Source organism: Cervus elaphus, chromosome 20 (assembly GCF_910594005.1).
Source record: "Cervus elaphus chromosome 20, mCerEla1.1, whole genome shotgun sequence".
Lineage (NCBI taxonomy): Eukaryota > Metazoa > Chordata > Mammalia > Artiodactyla > Cervidae > Cervus > Cervus elaphus.
The window spans coordinates 110820853-110847364 of NC_057834.1; the positions used below are offsets into that span (position 1 = coordinate 110820853).

At 36.8% G+C, this 26512-nt stretch overlaps 1 pseudogene; it reads right to left on the reverse strand.

Annotated features, from left to right (window-relative positions):
* Positions 1-17559: 17559 nt before the first annotated feature.
* On the reverse strand, positions 17560-18206 carry LOC122678317 (annotated as a pseudogene).
* Positions 18207-26512: the final 8306 nt, after the last annotated feature.

The following is a 26512-nucleotide window of genomic DNA, read 5'->3' on the forward strand; positions in this document are numbered from 1 at the left end:
GTTCCTCATAGTCAAAGGTAGAAGTTCTGGTCATCTTAATTTTATACATAAACGGTCCTTGACTTACAATGATTCCATTTACTATATTTCAGTTTTACAGTGATGTGAAAGCAATAGACATTCAGTCAAAACCATAATTTGCATTTTGAATTTTGATCTTTTCCTTGGCTAGCAATATGTGATATAATACTTTCTCTTGGTGTTAGACAGTGACAGCAAGCTTCTGCTCCCAGTTGGCCACATGATCACAAAGATAAAAAAACAAACAAAACAAAACAAAACTGCTATACTCACCAACATACTATACCCAGGCAACCATTCTGTTTTTTCCTTTCAGTACATTATTCAATAAATTACATGAGTTTTTCAATACCTTATTGCCTTATAGGCCTTGTGTGAGATGATTTTGCTCAACTGTAGGGTAATGTAAGTGTTAAGGTAGGCATGGCTAAGGCTATGATGTTCTGTAGGTTAGGTGTATTAAATAATTTCTGACTTACAGTATTTTCAACTTACCATGGGTTTATTGGGATATAAACTGAAGATCTGTATTACAAATATCTCCTCTTAATCTGTAATTAGTCTGTACTATTTTGTCATATTGGCATATAGAATTTTTGTTAATATTTAATTTAATTGCATTGTAGTTAGAAAATATTTTAAGTGATGCAAATATTTATTTGCTGACATTTATTGTGAAATGGTTTATGATCTTTTGCTTGATATATTGTCTAAGTGCTTCTTGTGAACAGAAGGTGAATTTTAAAATTTCTTGGACTGATCCACTATTTATAAGGATTACCTTGCTAATGTTGCTCATATCTTGCTAATGTTGCTCATATCTTCTTTATCCTTACTTATTTTTGTTACTTTGACCTATAAGATACTGATAGATCTATCAAATACTAGAAGGATGATCCAACCATTGCTCCCATATATTTACATAGGTTTCATTGTAAATGATGCCTCCTGATGCCAATTACAAATAGCAGTCTTGCCAACACTAATACCCATTCCAACCTCCTATGCATTACCTCTATGTGTAAAACTGTCTAGATGTAGTCCCACCTGCTCCTTTCTGACTTAGCACAGAAGATGAAAGAAACAGTTTCAAGGTCACTACTGGACAAGAATCCTGAGGGGCCAGATGATATACCCTAATATGTAGGACAAAATCTGTGAAGTCAAAACCCAGGTAGAAACTATTGCAACAAATGTTGGAGCAAATTATTATTCTTTCAATAAATATCTCTTGAATTCTTTCCTTTGGCAAGACATCAGGGGAAGATATGATACTCCAAGATAATTTAAACATTCCCTGAGTGCTAAATTCCAAGCTTCAATAAATGGTTTACACAGACTAATAGCATCAGGGCTTTATCTGATGAGTTAAAAGAGACTATTATCTTTGTTTTTCAAAAGAGAATAAGAAAATCACCTGAGTAATTTCCAGATTCTCAGATGTAGTCTCAAGATTACATGGCAAAAAATTACAAAACAGAATAAGAAAAATTCCAATGGTTTCATCCATCCTGCCCTGTTTGTTTTTAGAAGACAATCAACAGTGACAATTGCGAAACATGATGAAACAAAATAAATGAGGCTCCAAGAAACATTCTCTTTCTTCATTTATTGGTCTTGCAATAGTCTTTGACTCGGGGCCACCTAATTTGTAAGCTGCTTTGGACAAACTTTAACAGGTGTTTCATTTCTGCTTAAGAAGTTTTTCTGAAACTCATCTCCCTACCTCTACTCTCACTCCAATTCTCCAGATTTTTCTCAAAACACAGCTTTGATCGTGCCTTCCCTTTATCCAGCTTACCAACAGATGATCATTGCATGCAGAGTAAAACATCTTAACCAACACTTCTGCCAACCTTTATCTCATAGCCCACTCAGTTATACATGCTGCACCCTGACCACGCACTGTCAGACATCATCTTTCTGCAGTTTTTTCTCCACACACACACCCCTATTCCTCTGCCATGCCTTTGTTCATTGTGATAGCCTGTTTGGAATACCTTATCACCCACTTCTTCATGTCCAATCCCTAAATCATCAAACCCATGATGAAGTTTGATCTCAGTTCTGACCAATAGATATTTAAGGAGTGTTCAGGTTGATCTTTGGTTTGTTTTTTGCTCTTCAATTGAAATATAGTTGATTTACAATATTATATTAGTTTCATGGATACAACACAGTGATTCAGTATTTATATAGATTAAATCCATTGAAAATTATTATTGACACAAAATAATGACTATAATTCCCTGTGTTGTACAATCTATGGTTTTTGCTTATCTATTGTATACATAGTGGTTTGTAACTCTTAACTGATACTCCTTGCAGGTAAATCTGTTACAATCTTTTATGAGATCACACCCTGCATCCTGGTGTGCATGAGACCCTGTGTGTGACCTCCAAGACTGGAGTTTCTGTTTCCTCCAGTCCTGTGGAATTCCTGTGATCAATCCCCTCTGGCTTTCATAGCCAGATACTCTGGGGGCTCCTCCTTCTGTTGCCAGACTCCCAGGCTGGGAAACCTGATGTGGGGTCCAGGATTTTCACTTCTATGGGTGTAATTGTATTCCAGTTTGTGGGTCACTCACTTAGTGTGTTTGGGATTTGATTTTGTTGTTATTGTATCCCTCCTACCATCTTGTACTTTCTTCCTGGTTTTTGGATGTATGGTATCTTTTCTGCAGGTTCTAGATTTTTTTTTTTTTTGGTGGTTATTCAGGAGTTAGTTGTGATTTTGGTGTTTTCATAAGAAAAAGTGAGCTCACGTCCTACTCTCCCATCTTGTCCTGCTGCCCCCTCATCCTATACCCCTAATTTGCCTCTCCCCTCTTCCTTCTCCCACTTGGTAACCAGCAATTTGTTTTCTATATCTGTAATTATTCTTCTGTTTTGCATATACATTCATTTGTATTATATCTTAGATTCTACATGTAAGTGATATCATACAGTATGTCTTTCTCTGTGTCACATTTCACCAAGCATGATATTATTTAGGTCTATCCACGTTTCCACAAATGGTAGAATTTAATTCATTTTGTGGTTGAATAATATTCCATTGCATGTATGTGTATGTGTGTTTGTATATATGTGTGTGTGTGTTTCATGTGTACAACATATATATATATATGTGCGTGGGGGTGGGGTGTGTGTGTGTAAGCCACGTCTTCTATACCCATTCGTAAGCTGATGGGCATTCGGGTTGCTTCCCAACCTCGGCTATTGTAAATAATGCTGCATTGTACATTGGGGCACACAAATCTATTGAATTAGTGTGTTTGTTTTTTCTGTATGTATACCCAACGGTAGACTTATTAGATCATTTGAAAGTTCTATTTTTAGTTTTTTGAGGCCATTCCATACAGTTTTCCATAGTTGGTTGCACAAATCTACATTGTCATCAGCAGTGTACAAGGGTTCCCTTCTCTCTGCCTCCTCTCCAACATTTTTTACTTGTGGACTTTTTGATGACAGCCATTTTGACAGGTGTGAGATGTTATCTCATTGTGGTTTTGATATGCATTTCTTTAATAATCAGCAATGTTGAACCTCTTTTCATGTGCCTGTTGGCTCTCTGTATGGTGTCCTTAGAAAAATATACATGTCTTCTAACCATTTCTTGATTGTGTTTTTTTGCTTACATTGAGTTGTATTAGCTGTTTATAAATTTCAGATATTAACCTCTTATCAATCATATCATTTGCAAATACTTCTCCCATTCCATAGTTTGCCTTTCATTTTGTTGATAGTTTCCATTGCTGTTAAAAAGGTTTTTGTTTCTTTTTTTTAAGTTTAATTAGGTCCCTTTTTAAAATTTTTGCTTTCATTTATTTTACCTTAGGAGACAGATCTAAAAAAAATATTGCTGAGATTTGTGTCAAAGTTCTCTTCTAGGAGTTTCATGGAGTACATTTAGGTCTTTATTCCATTTGAGTTTATTTTTTATATATGGTATGAGACAATATACTTAAACTCATTATTCTATATGTAGTTATTCAGTTTTCCCCACACCTCTTGCTGAAAAGGCTGTCTTTTCTCCAGTATATATTTTTGCCTCCTTTGTCACAGACTAAATGACCGTAGACTAGATTCTGTGGGTTTCTTTGGGGGCTCTCTGCTCTGTCCCATTGACCTGTATGTCTGCTTTGTGCCACGATCATGCTGTTTTGATTACTGTAGCTTTGTAGTATGGGGAGTTGGAGGTGACATCAACAAAGTTGGTGTTTGTTCTTTTTTCCTTTTTCTTCCCCCTTTGTTCTTTTTTCTCAAGATTGTTTGTTCTTTTTTCCTCAAGATTGTTTTGGCAATTTGGGGTCTTTTGTGGTCCCATGTGAATTTTAGGATTGTATGTTGTGGGAAAATGTCGTGGGTATTTGATAGGGTTTGTATTACAATTGTAAATTGCTCTGAGTAGTGTGGCCATTTTAACAATATTAATTCATCCAGTCTGAGAGCACAAGATATTGTTCTATTTCTTTCTATCACTTTAATGTCTGTAATCAGTGTTAAGTATTATGTCACCTGGAAATAGTGACAGTTTTACTTCTTTCCCCAATTTGGATGCCTTTTCTTATCTGATTGTTGTGGGTAGGATTTCCAGTACTATGTTGGCATAGAAATGGCAAGAGTGCACATCCTTGTCTTGGTCCTGAATTTAGAGGAAAAGCTTTCAGCTCTTTACTGTTGAGTATGATGTCAGCGACTGAACTGAACTGATGACGTTGGCTTTGGGTCTGCCATTTGCTGTCATTACCCAGTCACTCAGTCATGTCTGAGTCTTTGTGAGCACATGGGCTGCAGCATGTCAAGCTTCCCTGCCCTTCACCATCTCCCGGAGCTTGCACAAACTCATGTCCATTGAGTCGGTTATGCCATCCAACCCTGTCCTCTGCCATCATGTCCTCTGTCATCCCCTTCTCCTCCTACCTTCAATCTTTCACAGCATCACGGTCTTTTCTAACGAGTCAGCACTTCACATCAGGTGGCCGAATGATTGGATCTTTGGCATTAGCTGTGGGTTTGTCATAAGTGACCTTTATTATGCTGAAATACATCACCTCTGTACCCACTTTGATGAGAGTTTTTTCTTATCACAAATTGATATTGAATTTTGTCAAACACTTTTTCTGCATCTATTGAGATGATCATGTAATTTTTACCCTTCCTTTTGTTATTGTGGTGTATCACTTTGATTGGTTTGTGAATGTTGAACCATCTTTATGACTCCGGAATAAGTCCATGTTGATAAAGGTGTATCATTCTTTTTATATATTCCTTTGTGCAGCTTGCTAATATTTTGTTGAGGATTTTAACACCTATATTTATCAAAGATATTGGCCTGTAATATTCTATTTTGGGTTTTTTTTTTTTTTGGTAGTGTCTTTGTCTGGTTTTGGTATCAGGGTAATGCTGGTATTGTAGAATAAATTTGGTAGTGTTCTTTGTCTTCTTGAATTTTTTGTAATACTTTGAGGAGATAGGTATTAATACTTCTGTATGTGTTTGGTAGTATTCCCTGTGAAGCTGTCTGGTTCTGGACTTTACTGTGAATTTGTTTACTTATAAATTAATTTCACTACAAATAATCAGTCTATTCAAATTGCCTATTTCTTCTTGACTCAACCTTGACAAGTTGTATGACTCTAGAAATTTGTCCATTTCTTCTAAGTTGTCCAATTTGTTGGCATTTAACTCTTCAAAATATTCTTATGACTTTTTGTATCTCTGTGGTATCAGTTGTTATTTTTCTTCTTTCATTTTTAAATTTAATTTGGGTTTACTCTCTCTCCCTCTTTTTTTTGGTGAACCTGGCAAAAGGCTTATAAATTTTGTTTAATTTTTTTTTGAGAAAAGTTCTTTATAATTGATATTTTCTATTTGTTAAAAATCTCTGATTATTTCCTCCCTGATTTTTTTTATTATTTCCTTCCTTCTGATGACATTGGGCTTTATTTGTTCTTCTTTTTCTCATTGTTTTAGATGATAGATTAGGTTGTTTACTTGAGATTTTCTTATTTGTTGAGGAAAGCCTGTATTGCTATAAACTCCCTCTCAGAATTGTTTGCTACATCCCATAAATTTTACAATGTTGTGTTTCCATCTTCATATGTCTCAAGGTATTTTCTCATGTCTTCTTTGTCTTCACTGACCCTTTCTTGTGGCATATTTAGTCTCTACATGTTTGTTCTTTTCCCATTTTTCTTTCTATTGTAGATTTTTGATATAATGCTTGATATAATTTGTATCCTTTTAAATTTGGTGCAACTTGTTTTATGGCCTAGCATACGATCTATCCTGGAGAATGTTCCATGTGCACTTGAAAAGAATGTTTATTCTGCTGCTTTTAGATGTAATGTCTGTAGATATCTTAAGTCTAACTGGCCTATTGTGTCACTTAAGGCCACTGTTTTCTGACTGATTTTCTGCCTGGATTTACTTGTCCAATCTACTTGTCCATTGATGTAAGTGGGTTGTTAAAGTCCCTTACAATTATTGTACTATTGTCAATTTCTTCTTTTTTGTCTGTTAGTATTTGTTTTATGTAGTATATATAGGGGCTCTTGTATTGGGCGTATATATAATAATGATTTTAACATCCTCTTTTGGTACTGATCCCTTTATCTAATGCATTTCTTTGTCTTTTGTTATAGCTTTTATTTTAAAGTCTATTTTGTCTAATAGGAGTATTACTACCTGTGTTTTCTTGTCATTTCTCTTTTCATGATATGTATTTTTCCACCCCTCAGTTTTAGTCTATGTGTGTCTTTACCCCTGAAGTAAGTCTTCTGTATGCAGCATATAGAAAAGCCTTGATTTGCTTTTAACTGAATCTTTTGATAAGAACATTTATTCTATTGAAATTTAAAGTAACTATTGATAGATATGTACTTATTGCCATTTATTACTTGTTTTATGGTTGCTTTTGTAGTTCTTCTCTGTAGTTTGTTTCTTCTTGTTTCTTCCCTTGTGGTTTTGTGATTAGTAGTATGATTTTTTCCTTTCTTTTTGGTTTTTCTGTATCTATTGTAGGCTTTTGATCAGTAGACTGATAATTAGATCTACCTGTTTTAAATTGGTAGTCATTTAAGTTCAAACACATTCTACTTTTTTTACTCCATTACCCCACTTTTTTTTTTCCCCACTTTTTTTTTATGTTATATTTTATGCCTTCATTCTTTTTCCTTAAGTATAGATTGTAGTTACAGTTGCTTTTAAAATGTTTCTATTTTAATCTATATACTGGTTTATTTAGGTGCCTGATTTTAAATTCTTACTATATATTTGCCTTTCTTAGTGGGATTTTCCGTTTCCTATAGATTCTTACTTCTTTTCCACTTAGAGAAGACCCTTCAACATTTTTTAACAGAAGGTTTAGTATGATGAATTATTTTAGCTTCAGCTCGTCTGAGAAGTACTTTATCTCTTCTTCTATTCTAAATGATAATCTTGCTGGGCAGAATATCCTAGTTTGTAGGATTTTCCCTTTCAGCACTTTGAATATATTATGCCATTCCCTCCTGGTCTGCAAAGTTTCTACAGAGAAAGCTGGTAGCCTTCTGGGGATTCTCTTGTAAATGACTCTTAGTTTTTCTCTTGCTGCCTTTAGTACTCTCCTTTTATCTTTCACTTTTGCCATTTTGATTAGTCTATGTCTTGATGTGGGTCTGTTTGGGCTCATTTTGTTTAGGACTTTCTATGCTTCCTGTAGCTGGATATGTTTCCTTCTTCAGGTTAGTGAATTTTTTAGCCATAATATCCTCACATATATTTTTTATCTGCTTCTCTCTCTCTCTCTTCTCTTTCTGAATCCCCTATAACACCAATGTTGTAATGCTTAATCTAATCATACAGATCTATTAAATTGCTTTCATTGTAATTTTTTTTCTTTCTTCCTGTTCTAATCAGATGATTTCTTTTGTTCTATCTTCCAAATCACCTATGCATTTTTTTTTCTGTGTCACTTAGTTTGCTATTCATTCATAGTGTTTTTTTTTTTTTCAACTATTCAATTGTTCATTTCTGACAGTGTCTCTCTTATATTCTCTAGTTCCTTTTTGAAGTAATTTGTTTTTAGATCAATTCCGTTCCTAATGATCATTTTTGTATTATGACAAATTGTTCATTTCTCTTTTATATTTTTTTAGGAATCTTCTCTTGCTCTTTCACTTCAGATTAGTTCCTCTGCCTTTTAATTTTGCTTAACTTTCTCTGCTTCTATAAATTTTAGGTGTAACAGTTACCTACTGTGGTCTCACATTCAATCCATCAGGAAATCTGTTGGCTCTGCCTTTAAACTATTTCCAGAATCTGATTATTTCCCACCACCTTCAATGCTATCATTGGTCTAAACCATACTGGCCCCTAGCCAAGATTCCTCTAGTAGCTTCCTAATAGTTCTCTGTGCTTTGATCCTTGAGAGTCCCTAACATATATTCCCAATGTGGAAGCTAGACTTACCCTTAAAAATACAAATCAGATCAAACCCTCCTCTGATTTCCGTCTCATTAAGAATAAAAGCCCAAGTCCTTTAAATGGCTTACAAGGCTTTGTATGAACTACCACCTGCTTCTTCAGTTTCCTACTCAGCTCTGCTTATTTTCTAGTCTCATTTCCACCTTGTTCACTCCTCTGCAGTCACCTTGGTCTCTTTCACATTTTCTCAAATATATCATATTTGCCTCTGTCACAGAGCCTTTCCATTGGCAGTTCCCACTGCCTAGAATAGTCTTTATTCCTTGTCAGCATGACCCACTCCTCCAACTACTTCAAGTCTCTGCTCAAAGGGCAGCTCCTCTCTAAGCCCAACCTTGACCACCTTATTTAATATTGTTCTCCTGATTGCTAATTATTTCTTGGTTGCATAGTATTTACATTTTTCATCATAATATGTAGATTAATTATTAATTAAATGTATTATTTATTGTCTTTTCATCTCTACTGAAATGCAGGCTTGTTCTATTTTGTTCAATGATACTTTCTAATATACTTATCAGTGCCTGTAACATAGTAGACACTCAAAAATATGTTTTGAATGACTGAGTGAATGCATGACTCATCTAGGATGTAAGTTTCTTTAAGTGTCCTGAACATGTAAATCTTTATCACTGAATTCCTAGTGCCACTTAGTAGGTCTGCTCAAATAATACTTATTGAATGAATGGATGCATTTGACTTGAGTTTCAGTGGATCATGCTCAAGGGGGGAGAAAACCATGTCAGCTAATAATCAGTTTAGTTTATTTAAAATCACTTGATGTTTATTTTAACAAAAACCTTCTTGGAATTCTAACACTGAAAGGGATGTCATTGAGGCCTCTGTGGTTTTAGCGGCGGTGACCTTTACCATGATTCTCAGGATGGGAGGAGGACTGTGCATGGTGTGGCCTTAATTAATCCAACCCTAAGGCTGGGGTGATACTCTGACAAAAAAATCAGGAAACCCTACAGACCAGCTTCCCTAAAATAACCTTGCAGTTGTTCCTAAGTACACCAGAAACTCTAATTTGGGCAGTTTTGGCTCCTCAGAGTGCTTTTAGCTAGCATCAAATGCTTAACAAATCCAAAAGTTTCCCACGAGAACCTTACATTAATTTTGTACTCTGCCAAGCTACAGAAAAGGAAGGTCTGTGTTTTGCAAATACAGAAAATAGCTTTAACTGTACTTTATTTTTGCAGACTCATGGGTGAATTTTCCAATCAAGCACCAGTCTATGTGATCTGATTTTTGATCAAAACATAATGTCTAACAGGTGGGCTATTTTGGACTCAATCTTTGCCAGGTGGTGCAAAATAATGACAAATGATCATAGTGCCTATGTATAAATGACCACAGGTCACTCTGCTTGACCTGTAGTTCAAACCAGCCTTCATAGAAACCCATTTCCAAACTACACCCACTGCTATGATTGAAAGTGGGTATTTTCAAAATTGCTCAGCTCAGCAAACTTGTTGCTCTGGAATTACTTTGAATTGTAGCTTGACTGACAAGCTTATAGCATAGGGATTTGGTATCTGAGTAAGTAAATAACTCCACCAGGTTCATGCATAGACTCTTAAGCTTGACTTTTTTTTTTTTTTTTTTAGCACTAGTGAATATATCACCATAAATGTCTTATAAAAGAGATACTAACTTTAACCCCTAGAAAGTAGTGCTAAAAACTATTTACCTTCAAATCCATTCTGCAAAGTAGTTTCTAACCCAAGTTCATTAGCTATAAGTATTTAGGAATGAAAAATCACAAATTCCTTTTGGAATCATTAAAGGAAAATTATCAACATTTAAAATAGATATGATTTTTTTCAACATCATATAATAGCATCTTTTCTTACATTCATTTGTGGAAAGCTTAGTGTGCTTAATTGTGGTTGTTATCTATCAGCATAAGTGGTTAATAGATTTGTTTTCCCTTTTGCCTTAATAGTTTTTGATAATCTATTTCCATTTTAATATCTTATTTGATTTCCCAGAATCATATTGTCTGTTAGCTTCAAAACTACTTTTGAAAGTAAACTGGATATAAAATAATAGAAATTAATGCATTAAGCATACTATATTTCTTCAGTTCAATTTCCTCCTGGGAAAATACAACAAAATCTTTACTTTCATAACTAAAAAAAATATTTTGTTTGTATATATATATATATATATATATATATATATATATATATATATGGTATGATAAATTAAAGAGGAAAAACATTCATTTCAAGAAGTATTTTTCCCATGCTGTCAGCATGCAAAGAATTGTACTGAAAGATAGGGTTTGAAAATAATAAAGGCAAATCTAGACTGGGAGAGAGAGACTCCCATTGGCAGTTGTAAAACAATGAAGTGATGATCCTATTTATATGAAATATCCAGTGTCAGCAAATACATAGAGACAGAAAGCGGATTAGTGGTTGCCAGGGTCTGTGGACAGAGGGAATAGGGACTGACTGCTTGATGGGTATCGGGTTTCCTTTTGGTGTGATAACACTTCTCTGGAACTAGATAGTGGTGATGGCTGTACAAAAGTGTAATGTATTAAATGTTACTAATGGTGAATTTTGTGTTATATGCATTTTACTACAGGGAGAGAAAAGTAACAATTCTTTAAAGTTTAACTACAGATAAATGTTATCAAGGAAAGAAAATGTATAATCAAAAGCCTTGGCATAACTGATTGTTTTGGATGAAGATCAGGGAAGATTTCCAGAGGAAGGAACCACTGATCTGATGAATAGTAGCTAAATGGGAAGTAGGGCAGGGAGATGGGAAGGACATTGAACTTTCCAGGAGGAAGGAAAGGTGTGTGTAAAAAGTGGATGACAGTGAAAGAGGAGAGGGTGGTTTATGATAAGGCTTGAAAAAGCAGGCACCATATATTATGAAGTATTTGAAGAAATGGGTGGCCCTGGATGGAGGAAGATGGGGTGAGATGGAGAGACTGAAATATCATAGATCTTCTAGGTAGTTATTGCTATGGGCAAAACATACATTAGGGAGAAGGTGGCAGATATATATATATATACAGTCAGTGTGGAGTGATTAAAAAGGTTTATGAGACAGAGTTTGATGTTGAAATGTACCTAGGATTATAAAGGATGAAGGGAGAAGGAGGGATAGAAAGAGACAGAAAGAGGGAGAAAGAGGTGGAGAGACAGAGAAAGAGGAAGAGAAAGAGAATGGAGGGGAGTGGGACAAGCCTCTCCCTCAGCTTTCTGGCTATTAGATCTGTGTGATTAATAGTGCCACTCTGAGACAGGAAGTGCTCCAGAGGCACCTTTTGAATATAAAGCGAGAAGTTGCAGAAGGAAACACTTAGCAGTGGAAGTAGGTTACATGGCTCAGATGAGAATCTTGACACAGACTTTTCTTCGGTGACTCTTGCTTAATAATTTTTCCAGAGCTTTTTTGAGTTGTACTTGGTAGTCAATAGTAGGTCCATGTTGTACTGACAGCTACATATTTTTGTAACTCACTAAAATATATATTAACTGTCTAGGAAAGGATACATAGTTCTGTTATCCTTAGCCAATACTTTATTATTTTCCTAAAGTTACAAGTATAACACAAAAATAAAAGGGAAAAGGAAGATACCAGTTATTGAGTTTCTACCCTGCATCAAGTACTGTGCTAGGCACATATTACAGGTATTATCATATTTTATTTTTAAATGATCCTATAGATTAGATCTTTCCCCCTAATTTAAAGACAAGGAAACAAAGGCTTTGACTAAATAAGTAAGTTATTTATAAATACTACAAATACTAATATATTACAAATATGGGTAATAAGCAGGAAAGGTAGGATTTAAAATCAAGTCTCTGGCTGCCTGCCAAAATTCACATTCATTCAACCATAGTGACATTTTCCTGACTTCAATCATGTGTATGTAATTTTCAATATCTTTACTCCATATATGTAACACTTGTATTTTAAAAGATATTTTACTTTGAACTGACTCATTTTTTAGTCACATAAAGATTTACAAGGACACTTTTTATTTCTATCATGAATAGAAAATCAGTGCAGCACAAAGGCAATCATACAAGGCAAAATGCAAATATACAACTTAGAATTAGACACAGCAACATTACTAAATTCTAGCTACATGCTGTTCTTTTCTGTTGAGGTTCTGAACTTGATACCTTTCCTCTTTCTGAGTTAAAGAGAGGAATTAGGAAAGTCTAGAGAGGTATTCAGGACCAGTTACATAACAGAAAGATGACTCCTGATCATTATTTAAAGAGAAAAGAAAAAGAAACTATTTTCTCACTGTGTGATTCAATGTTATTTACTGCTGTGAACTATCGAAAGCAATTCTGTATGCTACTGGCATCAAATGTGCCATGGTCAGGAGACCACTGAACTTTACCACACTACTTCTATTAACTGAGATATCCACACTTTGAAATTTCTCTCAATATTGATCCAATCCTCTTTATATTCAAGATCATGGTACCCAGAGAGCATGCAGCAGTTACCTCCTTTAAAGGAACCATTCTAAAGAGGGTCTAATGTATCCCCTTATGTTTGGGTAGACCACAGGCTACACAGCATAAGAGAGAAAGATTAGGCAACTGAGATTTCAGCCTTTTACGAAATATACCTCAAGATGGAACATTCTCAAAGCATATTTTAAAAATAATTTTTCATCACTTGGGAGACCATCACATGACCGTAAATGAAATTATAAAACTTCAGTGATCCTGAGAGAATCATGGCCTAGAGTCCAGGAAGATGAGTCTACAAGATGGGTCAAAGCTACAAGCAGAGGAGGGACTTTGGCCCAACTGAAGAAGGAAAGAAACAAACCTACCAAATTGGCATTCAGCAAAGGGAGAGGAAAAAGCAACAAGTGCCTTTTGAAGGAAAAACAGATGGAAGGAAAATTAAGCAAAGTTAAAAAACATCATTGTGGTCTGTTCCACAAAAACCAACAGAGCTGTGGTTTCTCCGGAGCCAGAGCTTTGAAAGGTAAGGAAAATAGAGATCATATTTCAGGGTACTCAAGGGTTTAATGTGCACAGCAAGGATTCTAATGAAGGTCTGGCTAATTCCCTCTGTCTCCGAGATGAGCAAGGGCACTGAGAGGTACCTACACCTATAGCAACATGTATTAACCCAATCTGAATGATTTACTGTTACCATATTTGAGCTGGCTTTGAGTGCAGGAGAGGAAAAAAAAAAAAGATGAAGGAAAACAAGCTTACCCATAAAAAGAAATTGTAGAACTCTATGTCCCAACAAGTGGATAAAAATGTTAACATTGCTTTTTTATAGCCCAATAAATGTTCTTTCATAAAAATTGTTTAAAACACACTCCCTATATCTCTCTATTAGATTGAAAAAGATATTGATCAGAAAGAGGATTTAATCAGGAAAGAGAGTTCCCTAAACATATATTGACTACTTTTTAAACTTTATAATCTAGTAAAATTAGTATTTTGATAACATGTTATAGAAATTAAACTAGAGAAACTAGGTATCTGTCTAAAGACACACAGTTTGAGAGGCTGAAATCAGGGTTAAAATGTTGAATCGAAGGCATTTACTCTTTCAACCAAACCCCAGGCCTTCACTAACTACTCATGGCACCTCAGTTGAAATGATTCATAAGCTACTAATATTACATTTAAAATTTAAGGATTCACAAAACAGCTGTGTGAGAAAAGAATGATGGTGATTTTCACCCCCATTTTTAGGACATTGCAATCTTCTATGAACAGCAATGCCATGGTCCCACCCGCTCTCCAGATGACAAAAATAAGGTTCAGGCAATTATATGTCTTGTTCAGATGGTACACCTATCAAGAGGCAGTTCTGGTCATCTACTTCAGATCTCATGTGATATCTTCCTAACACAATAACTCTTGCCAAAAAATGGCTTGAATTATTATTATCAAATTATTTTTATTAGTGTTCACCAGCAACACTAGAATAATTACTTTTAAATATCAAAGATACATATTTCCAGGCCTCCCCTGTTTAGGCATTCATGATCGCCCCGAGCTGGGTAGTCATAATGGTAAAAAATACACTTTCCTTTACCTGTGTTAGAGTTATGTATGTTCTCCATGTCCATGGCACTGTCTGTATATCTTTATTACAACATTTAACATGTTTAATCACTGATTTACCATTTTTTCCTCCAAACTGGATAGGGAGCCTCTTATACACAAGGGTCCTATCTTTTATATTCTGTTTCCATTGGCCAACATAGTTTTCAGAACTAAGAAGTTGCTCAAAAATATTTGTCAAAATGAACAAACCAATGAGCTGCAAATCCATCTGGGTCTAGATGGATGGATTTCATTAAAGAATGGATTTCATTAAAAAGTAAGATATTCTATAAAATGCATACTTATGGTTTCCAAAGGGGAAAGTGAGGGGATAAATTAGTAGGAAGGGATTAACAGATGCACACCACTATATATGAAATAGGTAAACGGCAATAACCTATAATGAAAAGAGCCTGAAAAAAATGTATAACAATCACTTTGCTATACATTTGAAACTAATATAATATTGTAAATTAACTATACTTCAAAAAGAAATTTATGCATTCTTAAAAGCTAAAATCTTGTCTCCTTCATCCTTAACATCTGTTCCCACTCTGGTCTTCCTCCAGTACAATAAGTGACTTAACTGAAGAAGCTGCTTAGGCCAGAAACTTAGGAGTCAGCCTTCACTTCTCATTTACTCATCTCTAACTCATTATCAAACCCCATACAACTTACATTACAAATAACACTTTTATTCATTAACTTTTCTCCATTTCTATTTTCAAAGTTGTTGTATCTGCTATTATCTCCTTTCTGCATTGCTGCACTTGCTTCATAAATTTTCTCCTTCCAATCATTACTCACTCCCCACCCTAATCCATACTACACAGTGTAGCAAGACAGATTTCTTTCAAAATGTAAATCAGATCATGTCATTCCCCTACATAAAACTCTATTTCCATTGGCTTAAAATAAACATTGACTTAAATACTTAATCATATTCTACATAGAATCACCGATCCAACGGACATGAATTTGAGCAAACTCCAAGAGAAAGTGGAAGACAGAGGAGCCTGGCATACTGCAGTCCATGGGGTTGCAAAGAGTCAAATGTGACTTAATGCCTGAACAACAACAAACTCTACATGCCTACTACTCTAAACTCTTCTTATTCAGCTCTCCTCTCTGATCACTGGGCTCCACCACTTTGGCCTTCTTGAAGTTCCTTCACCACATGAAACTCTTTCACCCTAGATCTTCCTACTTGCAGGTCTGACTCTTCAGGTCAGTCTTTGACTCATACTTCCCCTGTCTCCCGTGTCACTCTTGAATGTATTTTCAAAGAGAACTTCCTTCCCCTGAACACTCAGTTTGCAGCCATTGCTCCCAAACCCTGGAAATTCTCTTAGGGCACTTTGCCCTTTTTATTTCCCTAGCACTTGTCTATACATGTAGACATACTTCTTTTGAGTTTTGACTAGGCTGCAATGTCTACACAGATAAGAGACCATGTTTATTATCTATAACATTCTATACGCTCTTATCACCATGCCTTCACATTCAGTTCTGTTCAGTCACTCAGTTGTGTCTGACTCTTTGTGACCCCATGGACTGCAGCATGCCAGGCCTCCCTGTCCATCAACAACTCCCAGAGCTGTTCAAATACATGTCCATAGAGTCAATGATTCCATCCAACCATCTCATCCTCTGTCATCCCCTTCTCCTCCTGCCTGCAATCTTTCCCAGCATCAGGGTCTTTTCCAATAAGTCAGTTCTTCACATCAGGTGGCCAAAGTATTGGAGCTTCAGCTTCAGCATCAGTCCTTTCAATGAATATTCAGGACTGATTTCCTTTAGGATGGACTGGTTTGATCTCCTTGCAGTCCAAGGGACTCTCAGGAGTCTTCTCCAACACCACAGTTCAAAAGCATCAATATGTTATAAACATATGTTCATAGGATAGCTAAATCTCAAAATGTTTGCTCACCTATAAAAGGGAAACAGTCATATATACCTTCCAAGCCCTTGGGAGTTATTACTAAATTAGTTAATTGCATATTATCGCTCTGTACAGGGCTAAGTAATTCTAGTGAGATCAATAAAAGCAGTATCTCGCACATTTAGAAGAAAATACTATGGTTTGATTAAGTAGATTTCTATGACAATGTCTCAAGGTCAAAAATAGGATCCAGAATAGAAGTTCTAGGAAAGCAGTCTTCTTATCACTACAGACTAAGAACTTTTAAAGCCTTTAGTATCACCCAACAATAGACTACACTAACACCAAAGTAGTAAGCTCTCCAACAGTAGCAGAGGATATTGCTAATGTATAAAGACTAGACTAGACAACTCATATGCTTTTTGCAAACTCAGGAATTCTCTAATTATACAGAGCAGCAACAAGGACAAACAACCAAAAGAACCCACAGGTTTGCACATGAAACACAATAGGGAGTGTTGTTCCATAGGACAGAAGGGATGGAAATAATCTGCTTTAAAATTTTCCAAGGCAAATCTGAGTGAGATGTTGCTTTCAGTTAGCAGGTCTTCAAAGTACAGCTCTAAGGAAACAACTTGAAGATGATTCTCTTTCTTCCTTAGGGTCACAAAGATAAAAGAATGAATGGTCTCTAAGTCTTAGATAGGAAGCCTATGGTGAAGGAGACATGTTCAGGTAACTTTTCATACAGCCCTTATAATTGTTTGCATGGTGAGTGCATTAAAGAACCAAGAGAAAGCACAGATTTTTCCAAAGTGATCTAGAATAAAACTTAAGTAAAAATTTGAGAAAAAGGCAAGCATTTCATCCTTCCAGAATGATACACAAACATAGACAAGTCCTAGAAAAGAAATCAAGTGCCTGAATCCCTAGTTTGTGTCCAAGAAGTCGGATCTCAGTCACCATATCACAACATCCCAGTGTAATTCAGTCAAGGTGTACCGCAAGGGGTTGGCTAGTAATGCCTCAATATAATAGAGTGTGAACAACTTATTTATTTTAATTTGCCAGCATGTCAAAAAGCACCTTCATTCTGTTTAGAATAGCCTCATGTTCTCATGCTTTCTTGCCAGATGCCTTTGGAGCAGGTGCTTTCTGGGCTGGAGCTTTCCGACCCTTCTGATCTTTTGGAGAAGGTGCTACATTCTGACCTGTAGCTTTCTGGGCAGGAACCTCCTGGGTTGGTGCCTTCTTACCCACACACACAAAAAAAAAATCTTTTTTTTTTTTTTTTTTTTTTTTGCTGGAACATTGGCAGTGGCAACAGCTTCTGCAGCTGTCCCCTTAGCAGTAAGTGTTTTCTTGGGAGAAGCTTTCAGGAGAGCTGCCTTTTCAAGTTTCTTAACTTCAAGCTTGATGAGTCTTGCCTTTGTGACTTTTTAACGATTGAAATCTGTCATCTTGGATTTCTTTTTTCTGGCTTCAATCTTCTTGACCCACCTTGTGGCTGCTTACTTTGCAGGGATATCTGCCTTCTCTCAGGCTTTTCCAACATATTTCTAGTGGGCACTGCGTGGGAACTTGAAGTCAGTGAGCTGTATGCATTTGAAAGGCATAGCCTGTCTCCTTACTTGAGTACAAGGTCCATCCACCAAAGTCCTGTTCTGATTACTAACATCTACAATCACAACCAGCTTCCCGGCACAAGACTCAAAGGAGGCGTAGGTCACCCAGCCAACCTATATGAAGTGCCTGAACACCATGTTGATGGCATTTGGCAAGAGGGAACAACTTATTTTTAAAAAGCTCCTAAGCTGGACTGGTCTATAGAGAGGCCTGCTGACCTCAAACTCACCTTAAAACAGTGCTCAAACAGAAGAAACTACACTGCACTAGAATGAGAAGATGACATCAGAAGTAGATAGCTTGCCCAAGATACTGATCTGAATTATATGATTATTTATAATGTTTTCTTAATTCCTCGGACCTATGCCTATCAGTCACATGTTTTCTATTATGGACTTGATTCTATACTAGTTTAAAACTCAATCCAATTGTTGGGTTTTGGCCAATTACCTGTGCCTAGTACTTCTGGGTTACCTGTTCTCTAGGTGGATTTCTGTTCTCTAGGGCTCTGATTGGATACCTCCTAGAAAATTTATTATCAATGAGTGGTCAGTAGCAGTTTGTGTGTATGTGCATGTGTGTGTGTGTATGCCTTCAATGGGGTTGGAGGATGTAATTGACCATATCTAAGCCTTGGACTGCAAGGAGATCCAATCAGTCCATCCTAAAGGAGATCAGTCCTGGGTGTTCATTGGAAGGACTGATGCTGAAGCTGAAACTCCAATACTTTGGCCACCTCATGCAAAGAGTTGACTCATTGGAAAAGACCCTGATGCTGGGAGGGATTGGGGGCAGTAGGAGAAGAGGACGACAGAGGATGAGATGGCTGGATGGCATCACCGACTCAATGGGCATGAGTTTGAGTAAACTTCGGGAGTTTGGTGATGGACAGGGAGGCCTGGCATGCTGTGATTCATGTGGTCGCAAACAGTCAGACACGACTGAGTGACCGAACTGAACTGAAGCCTTATGAAGCAAATTTCATAAGCTTTAAATGATAGTAACCAGGCTATTAGCCTATTGAATTTTGTCTCTATGATAAGAAAGGCAGTGCTACACAATTGCAAAGTCCTTGACACCTTACAGCATCTCAGGGAGATATCTGTGCTACAATTCAAACTGAATGCTATATTTTCATAGCTGATGAATCCTTTAATGTGACACATTTGAACCACATGAAAAATCAGCTTTCTGCTTTGAGTGATTCATTCCCTAGTCTTGATGATCTTAAAAAAAAAAAAAAACAAAAAAAACTGGTGTGGGAGGCCCGTAGCTAAAATATTTACTTTTAATTCCACTAATGTTATTAACTATGCCATTTGTATTTTGCTTGTTTCACAAGATTATTTTCTTGTATTACCAAGTATATGACTGAGCCTTCAATGAAAATGATGACTAGACTTGAAGCAGTTGATTAAATGTATAGCTCAATATATGATCAATGATTGTAATAGTGTAACTCTAGGTATAGAAAGATGCAATGAGAGGGAATACTTTCCTGGACCATAACTAGAAGACAGGTGTCCAGAGATCTTTGACTATTAAGACCTAGTCCAGTAATAGCACATTGAGTGTCTTATCAACAAAAACCTTCTTCAGAACTGGGAACAAGCCTTCCCAGCAATGCTGGACAAAATGGTCATGAAATGCCCCCCAAAGTATGGTTAGATTTATGACCACAAGGGGGCCATGTCAACTACAAATTGGCACTTACCAAGAGCATTGCCAATGACTGAACAAAAAAGCTGTTTGCCATCTGCCTCTACAGAGATTGAACCCCATGCTGCTATAGCTGTTGACCTTCAACACCCCCTGAGGGAGTGCAGGGTGGAGTGAGGCATTCTTTGCTCCAGGGAATCTGGTGGGACAGGTCTTTAGATAGTTGGATGTTTTTAGGAAAAGATTTTATGATCTCAATCCTTGCATCTCTTCCTATCTACAGAAGCACTAAATCCCTTCATGGTGTTACAGATCCTCATGACTAAAAAAAACCTTTTGTAAAATGAGTGCTTCATGGTATTGAACTCCCCCTTCACCAAAACCTTATATATTGACTTTCCTCCACTGCCACTTTGGAGCAGTTTCTCAGAGCTATCTGAGATGCTGTCTCCTGGGCTGCAGTTCTCATTTTCCTCCAAATAAAATTTAATTCATAACTCAAAATAATAGTAATAATAATAAATAAACATAAAAAGATCCCAGTCCATGGGATCACAAAAAATTGGACAAGACTGAGCAACTGAACAACAGTATATTATATGAATGAAAGCATCTATTCAATAAAGCAAGTGTTCAATAATTAGTATCTGTTATGATTTTATTATTATCATCTAGTACTTCTAGCATAATCCTTAGAAAGGAATAAATTCTTAAAAATATTCAGTCACTCAGTAGGGTATGACTCTTTGCGCTCCATGGACTGCAGCACACCTGGCTTCCCTACCCTTCGCCATCTCCTGGAGTTAGCTCAAACTCATCTCCATTGAGTCAGTGATGCCATTCAACCATCTTGTCCTCTGTCATCCTCTACTCCTCCTGCTTTCAATCTTCCCCAGCATCAGGGTCTTTTCTAATGAGTCAACTCTTCCCATCAGGTGGCCAAAGAATTGGAGTTTCAACTTCAGCATTAGTCTCTCCAATGAATATTCAGGGTTGATTTTCTTTAGGATTGACTAGTTTGATATCCTTGCAATCCAAGGGACTCTCGAGTCTTCTCCAACACCACAGCTCAAAAGCATCAATGCTTTGACTCTCAGCCTTCTTTATAGTCCAACTCTCACATCCACACATTACTACTAGAAAAACCATAGCTCTGATAAGATGAACCTTTGTTGGCAAAGTAACATCTCTGCTCTTTAATATACTGTCTATGTTTGTCATACCTTTTCTTTCAAGGAGCAAGTGTTATTTAATTTCATGGCTGCAGTCATCATCTGCAGCAATTTTTGGAGCCCGAGAAAATAAAGCCTGTCATTGTTTCCATTGTTTCCCCATCTATTTGCCATGAAGTGATGGGACCAGATGCCATGATCTTAGTTTTCAGAATGTTGAGTTTTAATCCAGCTTTTTCACTCTCTTCTTTCACTTTCATCAAAAGGCTCTTTAGTTCCTCTCCACTTTCTTTCATAAGGGTGGTGTCATCTGCCTATCTGAGGTTACTGATATATCCCCTGGCAGTCTTGATTCCAGGTTGTGCTTCATCCAGCCCAGCATTTCACATGATATACTCTGCATATAATATACAGCCTTGTGACAATCATAGTCTTGACATACTCCATTCCCAATTTGGAACCAGTCCCTTGTTCCATGTCCAGTTCTAACTGTTGCTTCTTGACCTACATATAGGTTTCTCAGGAGGCAAGTAAGGTGATCTTGTATTTCCATCTTCTGAAATTTTCCAGTTTGTTGTGATCTACAGTCAATGGCTTTTGCATAGTCAATGAAGCAGACATTTCTCTGGAACTCTCTTCCTTTTTCTATGATCCAGTGGATGTTGGCAATTTGATCTCTGGCTCCTCTGCCTTTTCAAAATCCAGCTTGAACATCTGGAAGTTCTCAGTTCACAGACTGTTGAAGACTAGCTTGGAGAATTTTGAGCACTACTTTGCTAGCATGTGAAATGAATGCAATTGTGTGGTAGTTTGAACAGTCTTTGACATTGCCTTTCTTAGGGAATGGAGTGAAAACTGACTCCAGTCCTGTGGCCACTGCTGAGTTTTCCAAATTTGCTGGCATGTTGAGTGCAGCACTTTCACAGCATCATCTTTTAGGACTTGAAATAGCTCAGCTGGAATTCCATCACCTCCACTAGCTTTGTTTGTAGTGATGCTTTCTAAGTCCCACTTGTCTTCACTTTCCAGGATGTCTGGCTCTAGGTGAGTAATCACACCATCATGGTTATCTGAGTCATTAAGATTTTTAGATAGTTCTTCTGTGTATTCTTGCCACCTCTTCTTAATATCTCCTGCTTCTTCTAGTTCCTTACTGTTTATATCCTTTATTTTGCCCATATTTGCATGAAATGTTCCCTTGGTGTCTCATCTAGTCTTTTCCATTCTTTTGTTTTCCTCTATTTCTTTGTACTGAATACTTAAGGAAGGCTTTCTTATCTCTCCTTGTTATTATTTGGAACTCTGCATTCAGATGGGGATGTCTTTCCTAATACCTCAATAACCCTTAACTATGTTCCAGGCACTATTTTAAGCACTTAAATTAACTAACTTAATTCTCATAATCTAAAGTCTCAAAGTGTTAGTTGCTCAGTAATGTCTGACTCTTTACTATCCCATGGACTGTAGACTACTAGGGTCCTTTGTCAATGGCGTTCTCCAGGCAAGAATACTGGAATGTGTAACCATTCCCTTCTCCAGAGTATCTTCCTGACACAAGGATCAAACCCTGGTCTCCTGCACTGCAGGCAGATTTCTTACCATCTGAGCCACCAGGGAACCCTCATAATAACTTATGAAGTAGAATTGAGATCAGAGAGATTAAGTAACTTGCCCAAGGTTACACAGCCAGTAAGTAGCAAAGTCAGGATTTAAAATGAACCTAAGATGACAGTCTTCAGAGTTAATTCTCTGAACTGTGATGTTATAAATATTATTTCCCATTCATCTTCCTCTGACTTATGTGATATTGATAGATGCTGTGAGTAGATATGGAAAAAGTATAAGGCATATCACTATTAACCTTGAAGGACATGGGGACACACAACTCAGTGATATGAGGTCACTGGAGCAAATATGAAATCATATAGATCCCAATGGTAACCACCCTTTTCGATCTGACACAGTCAAGGTCTGTGACTTCAGAGGGAATAGTAAACACCTGAGAAAGTTTGTAAAAGGAATTGTGCCAGGAGCCAGCTAAGTAGTTAACAGGGGAAATGTCTCACTCACTGTCCCCCCTCTCTCATCTCAGGAACACACAAAGTTAGAGAAGGAGGAAACTCATTCAGCATGTTTAAACCCACAGGACTTAATAGACATTAGATATTATAGAATCCACATTACACAGTTGAGGAAACAGAGTCCCAAGTGGTAACTGTGATTTGCGATAGAACACAAGGTAGACTGTGTAAGGTACCCAGAGGAACTGGAGGCAGCTCGTGGTATCTTTAGTGACGATCATGCTGTGGAAGTGGGGGAAGGGAGGATAGAAGAAACCATGCATGTAAAGTGCTTACATTAATCACATTGACAGCAACCCCTCAAGCAATGGTAGCCACTATCTTCATGATGGTTACCTGTTTGAGAAACATTATTAGGATGCAGAGAATTGTCTTTGAGGGGAAGAGAAAAGAGATTATTTCATAATCTAGGGCAGTCATGGAGGAAGTTTGGATGAGTTCAGGGGCCAGGGTAGTATAGATGTGGTAGCATATTACACAAACCCCTCAGGGTCTCGTGGGCCCCTCAGAACTTGGGATTTGATAAAACTTGGCCTTCTTTTTAGGTAGAAAGTTGAAGCCAATTTTGGACTAGGAAGGAGGCAGAGGTCAGGGAGTGGGCAGAAAAGACAAACCTTTGGGTTGCTTCTCCGTTTGGCCCTCTTCTCTATGGAGGGTTTGGATTCTGTTCCACCCTTTCCTCTCTCCAGCTGAGCACATCTGGTTTTCAGGATGAAAGGATCTGAGGTGTCAGGTTTAAATGTCTTCAGTGACCAGCTAAAGAGCAGAAAGGATAGGAATCATGTCAAGTCAACCCTGTGACCTCCTTGGGCTGAAAGTGATCTTCCCAACAATAAACACGGAGCCTTGGCCAGCAGAGGCCCATGAGGGTTGTTTCCCTGACTGGAATTTTACTGACACACAGGCTAGAAAGCTTGGTCAGAAATTTTAACCATGTGTTTCATAGGTCTTGAAAATCTCCAGATTCTTTTTTTATATTATCCCAGTAGTTTAGATATCTGCCTGCAATGTAGGAGACCCGAGTTTGATCCCTGGGTTGGGGAGATCCCCTGGAGAAGGGAATAGCAACCTATGCCAGTATTCTTGCCTGGAGAATCCCAAGGACAGAGGAGCCTGGAGGGCTACAGTCCATGGAGTCACAAAGAGTCAGATACAATGGAGTGACTAACACAACAGTAAGAAATGTATTAGAAAATTTGTATGAGCCAGACAACTGTCCTGAGCTTTTGTAAAGAATGCCCCTGATATTTGAGCAACTGAGGTAAAAAGCCCTTTACACAGCCAAGAGGGTAGTGACTTGGTGATTATCAAAGTGAGCACATACTTGAGTCTCAGCTTCACTGCTTTCACACTGCCTGTTTAGTAGTGTTTGTGTTCTGATGACTTCTTGGATCACATTCCATTGTTTCAACTTGCTGTCATCAATGTTAATTAACATCATCAAAAATTAATTCACAGTAAGGTGTGCAGTGTTGATAGAAACTTAGAATGTTGCCCCTCCCTGAGCATTTGCAGAGATAAAGCAGGAGGGCGGTAAGACGCTGTGTTTCAGAAGCCAGCCTGAGTGGTATGGAAGGTACTTCCATTGTTTGCTTGAGAATGCACTTGAATCTCCTTCCACCTGTTCTTCAGAGAAGACTAAATCAGCCACATCTACTTTGCAAAGCCATCAGTGTCAACCCTGGCCCACAACAGTCCCAGTAACTGAACTTCTCTTGGATTCACTATATGTTCATGACTTCACACTTGAAAAGAATTGCAAAAAGCACACAAATTAACTGTCTCTCTCTGAATGGCTTAGTCTAAAACTAAGTCCCTAGAGACCCAGGAATTTGAGTTCAAATCTCAAGTTCACCATTTACTAGTTGGATGTCCTTAGGTTGCATATCCCTGCAGAACCTCCATTTCCAAATTTGCAAACTGGGTGTATCAATACCAAACTCACAGAACAACTGTGAGAATTAAGTGGGATCATACATAAAAAGTACTAGGACACAGTAAGGATTTAATAAATGTTAACTGTGTCCTACTTCAAATTCCTAAAATGGTGAGAAAAGGCATCACATAATATTTCAGAAGCCTTTGCATTTACCCTTGGCAATTTTTAAAATAGTTGGTGGCTTACTTATACTGTTAATGATAGAATATTTTATTTAAATATGTTTATGAAAATTTAAATTATTTAAAGACAAAGTTTATATTATAGCTATATATGGAAAAAAACCAATGTCTCTTGCTCTAAATAGAAGATAAAACTAATTACAATGAGATCAAGCAATATTATTAAATTTTAAGGAGGCACTCAACACTGCCCTTTTATTATTAAAAAAGGAGACTCAACAAATGCTGAAAAGTTTGTATAGTTAGACTCTTACAAAACCAAGCAGTTTTTCTCTGTATAGTTGGGTTTGAAACATAATGAAAAAAGGACAAGTTGTTTCACACTAAGATTTATTGTCACTTTATTGATGTCCTTTTGTCACTGAAATCATATTTTCCCCACTCACTGTTTAGGAAAAAATTGTAAAGGAAAAAGAAAAATCTTGGAGATAGAGGACAAGCTTTTGAAATTTAGCTCTACTTCTTACTTGTCAATTACATTGTGCAAGTTACTCTAATTCTTTGTGCCTCAGTTTCCTCACTGGTCAAATAGAATATTAACACTCAACTTGAAGGATATTTGCCTGGATGCCATAAAGTATATTAAGTATATAGTAAAATGCCTTGAATTTATAACAGAAAAGCAAAATGATAATACCAGGGAAAACTGCCTTGTCAGAGTGCAAATAAATAAAATAAAGGGCAAGTTATTTGTTTGTCCAGCCATCCAATTTGCGGGGACAAAGATGTTCTATAACTCTCATCCAGACGTTGCTCAAGCTGTCAGCACATAACTGAGTGGTTTTGAAGAACTCCAGAATTATATAATACTGGATGGCAACCAGGACTGTTGGACCTTCCTCTTTTACTCCTTTTTATTTTGATTTCATTTTTTAACCACATAAAGTTAGAAAACCTTTCTTTCCCTCTCTCTCTTGTTTTTGTTGTTGTTGTAAAAGACTTAGAAAATATAATTAAGAAGAAAATGAAAAATCACTTATGATTTCACTACCCAAACAAAACCAAATTGGATATTTTCAAATGTGTTCTTTCAGATTTTTCTCTGCAGATTATAGGATTATAATTATTTTAATATGGAAAGCTGTTACCCTTTGTTTTGTTATCAACTTTGCTCATTTAACAAACAAAATATTCACCCACAAATATTTTTGTAAATAACTCTCATTCTAGAATATGATTTTCATGCCTATATTGGCATAACACACAAATATAGCAAAGTTTATTTATTCAACTAATATTATTAATAGTTATTTAAGTTTCTCTCTCGTGAGTTAATATCTACTATTTTACTAAATTAAATATTATAATTCACCACCTTTTAAATGAAACATGGTCCATAAACCAAAGCTTTTCTGTTAAGATAAATTTCTTGAGTGGTGAAGTCTGAACCTTAAAATCCATTCTTCTTTC